The following is a 12,309-nucleotide window of genomic DNA, read 5'->3' as shown; positions in this document are numbered from 1 at the left end:
AAGTGAAAAATACTGTTTGAGTACTAGTTATAGTATTAAATCTCAATGTACAGCACATTAAGGACAAAGATCCTACATGAGGAGTAAGTGCACAGTGACTCCTGTTGTTGACTTAACAAATTGACACTCTTGTTTATGGCATCAGTAATCACCCTAGGCCCTTGTCATGAGTTGCCAAGGCTATGGAAGCCCCCTGAGTTCACTGACTCTGATCATATTTACACAAGGCCATGGTCAAAGTGGAAGTTCTCTCCTCCCTTCAGAGAAAGGTACCTCCTTCTTTGATGACCCATTCTTTCCACTGGGATCTCACTCACGGAGATCTTTCATTTAGGTTCCCCCCCCCCAGAGTGTCTTGGCTTTCCATGCCTGAAATACTCTCATGGGCATTTCAGCCGGATCCGCATTGAATTCTTAAAGATTACGTAATGCTATTCTTTGTCTCTTTTAATAGTTTTTGCATCAAAGTCTATGTTGTCTGGTTTTAGGATGGCCACACCTGCTTTTGTTTGCTTTCCATTAGCATGGAATATTTTTTATATCCTTTCACTTTCAGTGCATGTGTATTTTTTGTTGGTGAAGTGTATTTCTTGTAGGCAGCAGAGAGATGGGTCTTGTTTTTTAATCCATTCATTCAGTCTATATTAATTAGAGAATTTAGGCCATTTGCATTCAAGGTTACTGTTTATAAGTAATGACTTGGCCTTGCCATTTTCCCATAAACACTCCTATTGTTTGCTTTGGATTTCCTTCATACCTTTACTGGGAGATTTTCTGCCTTCACAGTCTTTCATAAGGATAACCATCTTTCTTTCTTTCTTTTTTTTTTTTTTTTGACAAGCAGAGTGGACAGTGAGAGAGAGAGACAGAGAGATAGGTCTTCCTTTTTCTGTTGGTTCACCTCCCAATGGCTGCTGCAGCCGGTGCAACATGCTGATCTGAAGCCAGGAGCCAGGTGCTTCCTCCTGGTCTCCCATGCGGGTGCAGGGCCCAAGGACTTGGGCCATTCTCCACTGCACTCTCAGGCCACAGCAGAGAGCTGGACAGGAAGAGGAGCGACCGGGACAGAATCCAGTGCCCTGACCATGACTAGAACCTGGTTTGCTGGCACCACAGGCAGAGGATTAGCCTATTGAGCCGTGGCGCTGGCCAAGGATAACCATTTTACTGTATCTCTCTGTGTAGCACACCCTTAAGCATAATTTGTCAGGCTGGGTAAGTGGTGTCAAATTCTTTCAATTTCTTTTTGTTATGAAAGGTCTTCATTTCACCTTCATTCATAAATCAGAGCTTTGCAAGGTACAGTTTCTGGGCTGATAACTTCTTTAAGATTGAACTGTGTCTCTCCATTTTCTCCTAACCTGTTTTCTTTATGTTTTACTGTTGAAAGATTGATTATAGTATGTCGTGGTGAAAATCTTTTCTTGTCCTTTCTTTTAGGAGTTCTATGTTTTTCCTATACCTGGCTATCACTTTCTTTCTAATAATTAGGGAAGTTCTCTGTTATTATTTCACTTAATAGGCCTTCTAATCTATTCTCTCTTTCCTTACTTTCAGGAACTCCAAATACCCATATTTTTGATTATTTGATAATGTCTCATAAATCTCAAATATAGTTTTAATTTTTTCTAATTTCTTGTTCTGACTGAGATATTTCCAATGATTTGTCTTCTAGCTTGGATATTCTTTGGCCTCCCCAAGTCTATTGTTAAAGCTTTTCACTGTACTTTTTATCTGACATACTGAATCCTTCATTTCTAATATTTCAGTTTGATTTCTTTTCAAAATCTCAATCTCATGGGAAAGTATTTCATCCATGTCATATGTGGATTACTTTAATTCATGAATTTGCTTCCCATTGTTTGTGAGTAATCCTATCATGTTTCTTTTGAGTTCCTTTTCAGGCATATCTTCAGTCTCTTCATCTTCACATTCTAATATTGAAATGTTTTGTGTTAATTTGTGGGAGTCATGCAGTCTTCCTTATTCTTATTTCTTAAATGTATACATATATCTTTGGGTATTCATGGAAATAATTATTGGTTTTCCCCTGATGGCTTTTATCTTTGAACTGTGTCTCTGTGATTTAGTGGGGTATCAGCTCCTTCAGTGCATATTTAGAGGTATCTGCTGAGTGGGGCTAGGGAACCGTTCAGTGTTGTGTGTGAGGCAAGAATCCAGGGTGACACCCATGATGGGTATGGTAGATTTCCTCTGTTATCAGCAAGGAAGAGGGTATGATTATGCCTGTTGGCATTAGGGAAACCTCACCTCCTCTCTTCTAAGTTGATCAATGACCAATGTTAGCCCACAGTAGGTAAAATCCCCATCCACACTGACCCCTGAACTGAAAAAAGATCTGTGTGTTCCTCAGCATGAGCAAGGGACCCTCTGCAATGACCTACCCCAGGCCATCAGGGAGCTCTGAGCCTCTGATCCCAAACAACAATAAATAAATTTCTTTGATTTATCAAAAATTAACAAAGGAAACTCTAGAATAAATAGGATACATGACTGGAATATAACAGGAGATTAAATGAATATAATATATATGAGAGCAATTGACATTTTGGCATTTGATTATTGTTTGTCTCTTGTTTATATTCTTGAGGAACAGTGATTTTTCTACTTACTGTTTACTGAATTCTGTATTTAGTGGAGAGTTAAGATTGTAATTATGAGGAAAATTTAAAGTATGTCATTGTGAAAGTAAAGGAAAAATAGGAAATAAGGAGAAAAGGTGGGAGTGAGGAAAAGAGGGGGTAGGTTAGGAAATATCATTAGGCTCTTATAGTTGTATATTTGCAATACATGAAGTTTGTTCCATTTTATAAAAAAAAACTAAAATAAGAACCGTTCCCACAAAGAAAGCCCAGAATGCACTGGCTTAACCAATGAATTGTACAAAATATTAATGAGGATGCCAAGGGTGTACAAATCCTTCCAGAACACAGATGCAAAGGGAACACTCCCCAAATCACTATGGGCCAAAAGCAAACAAAAGCCAGACAAAAGCATACTCTGTGAAGAGTAATTGAACGGAATCCGGGATAAGTGTAGGCACAGAATTCCTCGAAAAACACTACCAACCCCAACAACATGGCCAAGGGCAAATATTTTACAAGCATAATTTGGAGTTCACATCCAAAAATCAATTAACTAAATACACAGTATTAATAAAATAAGGACTTCAAAAGACACAGGAAAGGTTGTGACAAATATAGCATATATTTAGTATAAAACTGCAAGCAAACTAGAAATAGAACTTCTGATAACTGCTAAAGAGCACCTGTGATAAATCTACAGCTAATACCAGAATTGATGATGAGAGACCGAGTGCTTTATCTTGAATTCTGAGAAAAAAACAATTTTCATCTTTACCACTCCCCTCAAGATTGAATTGAGGGTATCAACCAAAGAAATTATGTAAGAAAAAGAAATAAAATACAACAGTTTGTAAAAGAACTGTCTTTTATTTCAGATAACATAAACATACCTGAAAATCTATAATGAATTCACTAGAACAAATAAGTGAGTTTAAGAACAAAATATGAAAGCATGGCCATAAGATAGAACAACATACATAATTCTATTGTGTTTACATATACTAAAAATGAGTAACATGAAAGTGAAATTAGGAAAGCACTTTAACTCATAATAACATTAAAAAGAAAGAAACATTTAGGGAAAAAATGTAGCAATGAAAGACAAGCTTTTTTAAAAAAATATTTATTTGAGACCCGCCATAGCAGCCGGACCCGCCAGAACCGCCGGACCAGCCGGAACCACTGGAGCTGCACAGTCTGCGTGCCAGCGCTGGAAGGGGAGGTGAGCTAAAAACCTCTCGGTAACCCAAGACATTGGCAGGGAAAGGCAGAAAAAGCCTGCAGAGAATGAGGCCTGAAACCCCATTGGGGAAAGTTCACCAGGCTGGCTGCAGGAGAGAAAAAATTGAATAAATAAGGGGAACCTCCACGGACATTTAGCCTCTCTCTTCACTCACCTTACAAAGCCCAGCAAGACAAAGGGCAGGCGCCATTTTACGTAAGTAAAGCAGTGTGTGCCATTTTGCATATGTAAAGCGGGTGTTTCCCATTAGCCAAGCAGAAAAACCTGACTCTGGTAAGCAAACGAATACCCACAGGGGCCAGATTTCATACATCAACTACTCTCAATTCCACTCAGCTGTGTGGAATTACTTCCCAACTGAGTCAAAGAGAGAGAGAGAGAGAGAGAGAGAGAGAGAGAGAGAGAGAGAACGAGAGCAAGCAAGAGAACAATCAGGGTGAATCACCTTTGGCACACCCTTAACCCTGTAGAACCAGAGCTCTCTGGCCACACCCATCACAGCCTCTAAGGATCCATCAAAAGCAGACAGTCCTCTTAATCTAGAGTCACAGTATAACGAGAAAAAAAACAAAGAATATCTCCAATATGACAAGCAAACGCAAAAGCCGAGGTAACAAGAACAAGGAAGACACTATGATGCACCCAAATGAACAAGACACCCCAATTCAAGATTATAAAGATGATGAGAGATAGAAGAAATGCAAGAAGCAGATCTCAAAAAAATTGATAAGAACATTAAGAAGTTCTCAAAAACAAATTCTCGAACTACAGAAATCCTTAATGGACAAGATAGAAAATCTCTCTCGTGAAAATGAAATATTAAGGAGGAATCAAAATGAAATGAAACAACTAGTAGAACATGAAACTGTGATAGTGAAAGGAAATCATAATGAAATGAAGAATTCAATAGATCAAATGACAAACTCATTACAGAGCCTTAAAAACAGAATGGGTGAAGCCGAAGAGAGAATATCAGACTTAGAAGACAGAGCACAGGAAAATATACAATCAAACCAAAGAAAAGAAGAGGAAATTAGAAATCTAAAAAATATTGTTGAGAATCTTCAGTATACTATTAAAAACCCCAACATTCGGGTTCTAAGAGTTCCTGAAGGCATGGAGAGGAAGAAAGGATTAGAAGGCCTTTTTAGTGAGATACTAGCAGAAAATTTCCCAGGTTTGGAGAAGGACAGAGGCATCCTAGTACAGGAAGCTCATAGAACCCCTAATAAACATGACCAAAAGAGATCCTCAACACGACACATCGTAATTAAACTCACCACAGTGAAACAGAAAGAAAAGATCCTAAAATGTGCAAGAGAGAAACAACAGATTACTCTCTCAGAGGATCTCCAATCAGACTCACAGCTGACTTCTCATCAGAAACCCTACAAGCTAGGAGGGAATGGCGAGATATAGCTCAGGTACTAAGAGAGAAAAACTGCCAGCCCAGAATATTATATCCTGCTAAGCTCTCATTTGTGAATGAAGGTGAAATAAAGACCTTTCACAACAAACAGAAATTGAAAGAATTTGTTGCCACTCATCCAGCCCTGGAAAAGATGCTTAAAGATGTGTTACACACAGAAACACAGAAACACGGTCATCAATATGAAAAAAAGGTAAATGAAGGAAATCTCACAGCAAAAGATCACAGGAAGTTCAAAACATATATCAGAAAATATCTTTGGCAAATGTCAGGGCAAAGTTACTACTTATCAATAGTCACATTGAACATTAATGGCCTGAACTGTACAGTTAAAAGACACAGATTGGCTGATTGGGTTAAGGAACAAAATCCATATATTTGCTGCTTACAAGAAACACATCTTTCCAATAAAGATCCATACAGACTGAAAGTGAAAGGCTGGAAAAAGATATACCATGCCAACAGAAATGAAAAAAAGAGCGGGCGTAGTCATCTTAATATCGGACAACATAAACTTTAACACAAAAACTGTTAGGAGAGACAAAGAGGGGCACTATATAATGATTAAGGGATCAATTCAACAGGAAGATATAACGATTATCAATGTATATGCACCTAATTACAGGGCACCGGTTTATCTAAAAGATTTGTTAAGGGACTTAAAGAGAGACTTAGACCCAATACAATAGTACTGGGAGACTTCAATATCACACTCTCAGAAATAGACAGATCATCTGGACAGAAGATCAACAAGGAGACAGTAGACTTAAATGACACTAAACCCCAAATGGATCTAACATATATCTACAGAACTTTTCATCCCACACAGAAAGCATTTACATTCTTCTCAGCAGTACATGGAACCTTCTCTAGGATTGACCACATACTAGGTCATAAATCAAGACTCAGAAAATGCAAAATAATTAGAAACATACCATGCAGCTTCTCAGACCATAAAGCAAAGAAGTTGGAAATTAGCAACTCAGGAATCCCTAGAGCATATGCAAACACATGGAGACTGAACAACATGCTCCTGAATGAACAATGGGTCATTCAAGAAATCAAAAGAGAAATCAAAAATTTTCTGGAAGTAAATGAGGATAACAGCACAACATATCAAAACTTAAGGGATAGAGCAAAAACAGTGTTAAGAAGAAAGTTTATATCAATAGGTGCCTACATCAAGAAATTGGAAAGGCACCAAATAGATGAGCTTTCATTGCATCTCAAGGATCTAGAAAATCTGCAGCAAACCAGAACCAAATCTAGTAGGAGAAGAGAAATAATTAAAATCAGAGAAGAAATCAACATGATTGAATCCAAAAAAATTACAAAAAAATCAGCCAAATGAGGAGCTGCTTTTTTGAAAAAATAAACAAAATTGACACCCCATTGGCCCAACTACATAAAAAAAGAAGAGAAAAGACCCAAATCAATAAAATAAGAGATGAAAAGGAAATGTAACAACAGACACTACAGAAATAAAAAGAATCATCAGAAATTACTACAAAGAGTTGTATGCCAGCAAACAGGAAAATCTATCAGAAATGGATAGATTCCTGGACACATGCAACCTACCTAAATTGAACCGGGAAGACCTAGAAAACCTAAACAGACCCATAACTGAGACAGAAATTGATACAGTAATAAAGGCACTCACAACAAAGAAAAGCCCAGGACCAGATGGATTCACTGCTGAATTCTACCAGATATTTAAAGAAGAACTAACTCCAATTCTTCTCAAACTATTCAGAACAATTGAAAAAGAGGGAATCCTTCCAAATTCTATGAAGCCAGCATCATGATAATTCCTAAGCCAGAGAAAGATGCAGCACTGAAAGAAAATTATAGACCAATATCCCTGATGAACATAGATGCAAAAATCCTCAATAAAATTCTCGCCAATAGAATGCAACAACATATCAGAAAGATCATCCATCCAGACCAAGTGAGATTTATCCCTGGTATGCAGGGATGGTTTAATGTGCACAAATCAATCGATGTGATTCACCACATTAACAGACTGCAGAAGAAAAACCATATGATTATCTCAATAGATGCAGAGAAAGCATTTGATAAAATACAACACGCTTTCATGATGAAAACTCTAAGCAAACTGGGTATGGAAGGAACATTCCTTAATACAATCAAAGCAATTTATGAAAAACCCACGGCCAACATCCTATTGAATGGGGAAAAGTTGGAAGCATTTGCACTGAGATCTGGTACCAGACAGGGATGCCCACTCTCACCACTGCTATTCAATATAGTTCTGGAAGCTTTAGCCAGAGCTATTAGGCAAGAAAAAGAAATTAAAGGGATACAAATTGGGAAGGAAGAACTCAAACTATCCCTCTTTGCAGATGATATGATTCTTTACTTAGAGGACCCAAAGAACTCTACAAAGAGACTATTGGAACTCATAGAAGAGTTTGGCAAAGTAGCAGGATATAAAATCAATGCACAAAAATCAACGGCCTTTGTATACACAGGCAGTGCCACAGCTGAGAAATAACTGCTAAGATCAATCCCATTCACAATAGCTACAAAAACAATCAAAATACCTTGGAATAAACTTATCCAAGGATGTTAAAGATATCTACGATGAAAATTACAAAACCTTAAAGAAAGAAATAGAAGAGGGTGCCAAAAAATGGAAAAATCTTCCATGCTCATGGATTGGAAGAATCAATATCATCAAAATATACATTCTCCCAAAAGCAATTTACAGATTCAATGCGATACCAATCCAGATACCAAAGACCTTCTTCTCAGATCTGGAAAAAATGATGCTGAAATTCATATGGAGACACAGGAGACCTCGAATAGCTAAAGCAATCTTGTACAACAAAAACAAAGCTGGAGGCATCACAATACCAGATTTCAGGACATACTACAGGGCAGTTGTAATCAAAACAGCATGATACTGGTAAAGAAACAGATGGAAATGTGATCCCTGTTAAACATAAGAGTGGGAATAAGAGAGGGAAGAGATGTATAATTTGGGGCATGCTCGGGCTGACTTGCCCCAATTGGTAGAGTTGGAAACATACCAGGGGATTCCAATTCAATCCCATCAAGGTGGCATGTGCCAATGCCATCTCACTATTCCAAGTGATCAATTTCAGTTCACAATTGATCATAATGAAAGGACTAAGAGTCAAAGGGAGCACATAAACAAGTCTAGTATCTGCTAACACTAACCGATAGAATAAATAAAGGGGAGAGTGATCCAACATGGGAAGTGAGATACTCAGCAGACTCATAGAATGGCGGATGTCCTAAATAGCACTCTGGCCTCAGAATCAGCCCTAAAGGCACTCGGATCTGGCTGAAAAGCCCATGAGAGTATTTCAGGCATGGAAAGCCAAGACACTCTGGCAAAAAGATCTCTGTGAGTGAGATCCCAGTGGAAAGAACAGGTCTTCAAAGAGGGAGGTGCCTTTCTCTGAAGGGAGGAGAGAACCTCCACTTTGACTATGACCTTGTCTAAACAAGATAAGAGTCGGAGAACTCAGAGGGCTTCCATAGCCTTGGAAACTCATGACTGGTGCATAGGGAGATTACTGATGCCATAAACAGGAGTGCCAATTTGTAAAGTCAACAACAGGAGTCACTGTGCACTTACTCCTCATGTAGGATCTCTGTCCTTAATGTGCTGTACACTGAGGCTTAATGCTATAACGAGTACTCAAACAGTATATTTCACTTTGTGTTTCTATGGGGGTGCAAATGATTGAAATCTTTACTTAATGTACACTAAACTGATCTTCTGTTAAAAAAAAAAAAAAAAGAAAAGAAACTATCAATTCCCAACTTGACTCTCACTGGGATTAAACATGACAATAGGTCTGATCTGATTTCATCATCATTTAAAAAAAATCATCTATTATTTTTCACTTTATGTTTTTGTGTGGGAACAAACTGTTGAAATCCTTACTTAAGGTATACTAAGCTGATCTTCTGTATACTAAGATAATCGAAAATGAATCTTGATGTGAATGGAAGGGGAGAGGGAGTGGGAAAGGGGAGGGTGGTGGGTGGGAGGGACGGTATGGGGGGGAAAAGCCATTGTAACCCATGAGACGTACTTTGGAAATTTATATTCATTAAATAAAAGAAAAAAAAAAGAAACAGATGGATAGACCAATGGAACAGAATTGAAACACCAGAAATCAACCCAAACATCTACAGCCAACTTATATTTGATCGAGGATACAAAACCAATCCCTGGAGTAAGGACAGTCTATTCAATAAATGGTGCTGGGAAAACTGGATTTCCACGTGCAGAAGCATGAAGCAAGACCCCTACCTTTCACCTTACACAAAAATTCACTCAACATGGATTAAAGATTTAATCTATGACCCGACACCATCAAAATACTAGAAAGCATTGGAGAAACCCTTCAAGATATTGGCACAGGCAAAGAGTTTCTGGAAAATACCCGGGAGGCACAGGCAGTCAAAACCGAAATTAACATTTGGGATTGCATCAAATTGAGAAGTTTCTGTACTTAAACAGTCAGGAAAGTGAAGAGGAAACCAACAGAATGGGAAAAATATTTGCAAACTATGCAACAGATAAAGGGTTGATCACCAGAATCTACAAAGAGATCAAGAAACTCCACAACATCAAAACAAACAACCCGCTTAAGAGATGGGCCAAGGACCTCAACAGACATTTTTCAAAAGAGGAAATCCAAATGGCCAACAGACACATGAAAAAATGTTCATGATCACTAGCAATCAGGGAAATGCAAATCAGAACCACAATGAGGTTTCACCTCACCCCGGTGAGAATGCCTCACATTCAGAAATCTAGCAACAACAGATGCTGGAGAGGATGTGGGGGAAAAGGGACACTAACCCACTGTTGGTGGGAATGCAAACTGGTCAAGCCACTATGGAAGTCAGTCTGGAGATTCCTCAGAAACCTGAAGATAACCCTACCATACAACCCAGCCATCCCACTCCTTGGAATTTACCCAAAGGAATTTAAATTGGCAAACACAAAAGCTGTCTGCACCTTAATATTTATTGCAGCTCAATTCACAATAGCTAAGACCTGGAGCCAACCCAAATGCCCATCAACAGTAGACTGGATAAAGATTATGGGACATGTACTCTATAGAATATTATACAGCAGTCAAAAACAATGAAACCTGGTCATTTGCAACAAGATGGAGGAATTTGGAAAACATCATGCTGAGTGAATTAAGCCAGTCCCAAAGGTTCAAATATCATATGTTCTCCCTGATCGGCGACAACTAGCTGAGCACCAAAGGGGAAACCTGTTGAAGTGAAATGGACACTATCAGAAACAGTGACCTGATCAGCTCTTGTCCTGACTGTTGATGTACAATGTAATACTTTATCCATTTTAGTATTTTTTGTTGTTCTAGTACTATTGGTTGAACTCTGTAATTAACACACAATTATTCTTAGGTGTTTCAATTTTAACTGAAAAATGATCCCTGTTAGGAATCTGGAAAGCATTATGCTGAGTGAAACAAGCCAGTCCCGAAGGGACAAATATCATATGTTCTCCCTGATCGGTGACAACTGACTGAACACAAAAAAGGAAACCTGTTGAAGTGAAATGGACACTATGAGAAACGGTGACTTGATCAGCATAGCCCTGACTGTTAATGAACAACTTAATACGTTATCCCTCTCAGTATTTTTTTTTCTGTTCTACTTAATACTACTGGTTTAATTCTGTAACTAGTAAACAGTTATTCTTAAGTGTTAAAATTTAACTGAAAAGTGATCCCTGTTAAATATAAGAGTGGGAATAAGAGAGGGAAGAGATGTACAATTTGGGACATGCTCAAGCTGACTTGCCCCAAATTGTAGAGTTAGAAACATACCAGGGTATTCCAATTCAATCCCATCAAGGTGGCATGTACCAATGCCATCAAACTAGTCCCTGTGATCAATTTCAGTTCACAATTGATCATAATGAAAGGACTAAGAGTCAAAGGCAGCACATAAACAAGTCTAGTGCCCGCTAATACTAACCAATAGAATAAATAAAGGGGAGAGTGATCCAACATGGGAAGCAAGATACACAGCAGACCCATAGAATGGCAGATGTCCTAAACAGCACTCTGGCCTCAGAATCAGCCCTTAAGGCATGCAGATCTGGCTGAAAAGCCCATGAGAGTATTTCAGGCATGGAAAGCCAAGACACTCTGGGAAAAAAAAGGACCTAAATGAAAGATCTCCGCGAGTGAGATCCCAGTGGAAAGAACAGGTCTTCAAAGAAGGAGGTACTTTTCTCTGAAGGGAGGAGAGAAGTTACACTTTGACTATGACCTTGTCTAAATAAGATAAGAGTCAGGGAACTCAAAAGGCTTCCATGGGCTTGGAAACTCATGACTGGAGCATAGGGAGATTACTGGTGCCATAAACAGGAATGCCAATTTGTAAAGTCAACAACAGGAGTCACTGTGCACTTACTCCTCATGTAGGATCTCTGTCCTTAATGTGCTATACATTGAGATTTAATGCTATAACGAGTACTCAAACAGTATTTTTCACTTTGTGTTTCTATGGGGGTGCAAACTGTTGAAATCTTTACTTAATGTATACTACATTGATCTTCTGTATATATAGAAAATTGAAAGTGAATCTTGATATGAATGGAAGGGGAGAGAGAGCGGGAAAGGGGAGGGTTGCAGGTGGGAGTGAAGTCATCGGGGGGGAAGCCAATGTAGTCAATAATCTGTACTTTGGAAATTTATATTCATTAAATAAAAGTTAAAAATTAAGAAACACATAGGAGATTCCAATTCAATCCCATCAAGGTGGCATGTACCAATGCCATCTCACTAGTCCCGGTGATCAATTTCTGTTCACAATTGATCATAATGATAGGACTAAGAGCCAAAGGGAGCACATAAACAAGACTAGTGTCTGCAAATACTAGCTGATAGAATAAAAAAGGGAGAGAATGATCCAACATGGGAAGTGAGATACACAGCAGACCCATAGAATGGCAGATGTCCTAAACAGCACTCTGGCCTCAG

This window comes from Oryctolagus cuniculus, chromosome 6, assembly GCF_964237555.1.
Source record: "Oryctolagus cuniculus chromosome 6, mOryCun1.1, whole genome shotgun sequence".
NCBI lineage: Eukaryota > Metazoa > Chordata > Mammalia > Lagomorpha > Leporidae > Oryctolagus > Oryctolagus cuniculus.
The sequence above is the reverse complement of the archived record's forward strand: the minus strand, read 5'-3'. Positions refer to the sequence as shown.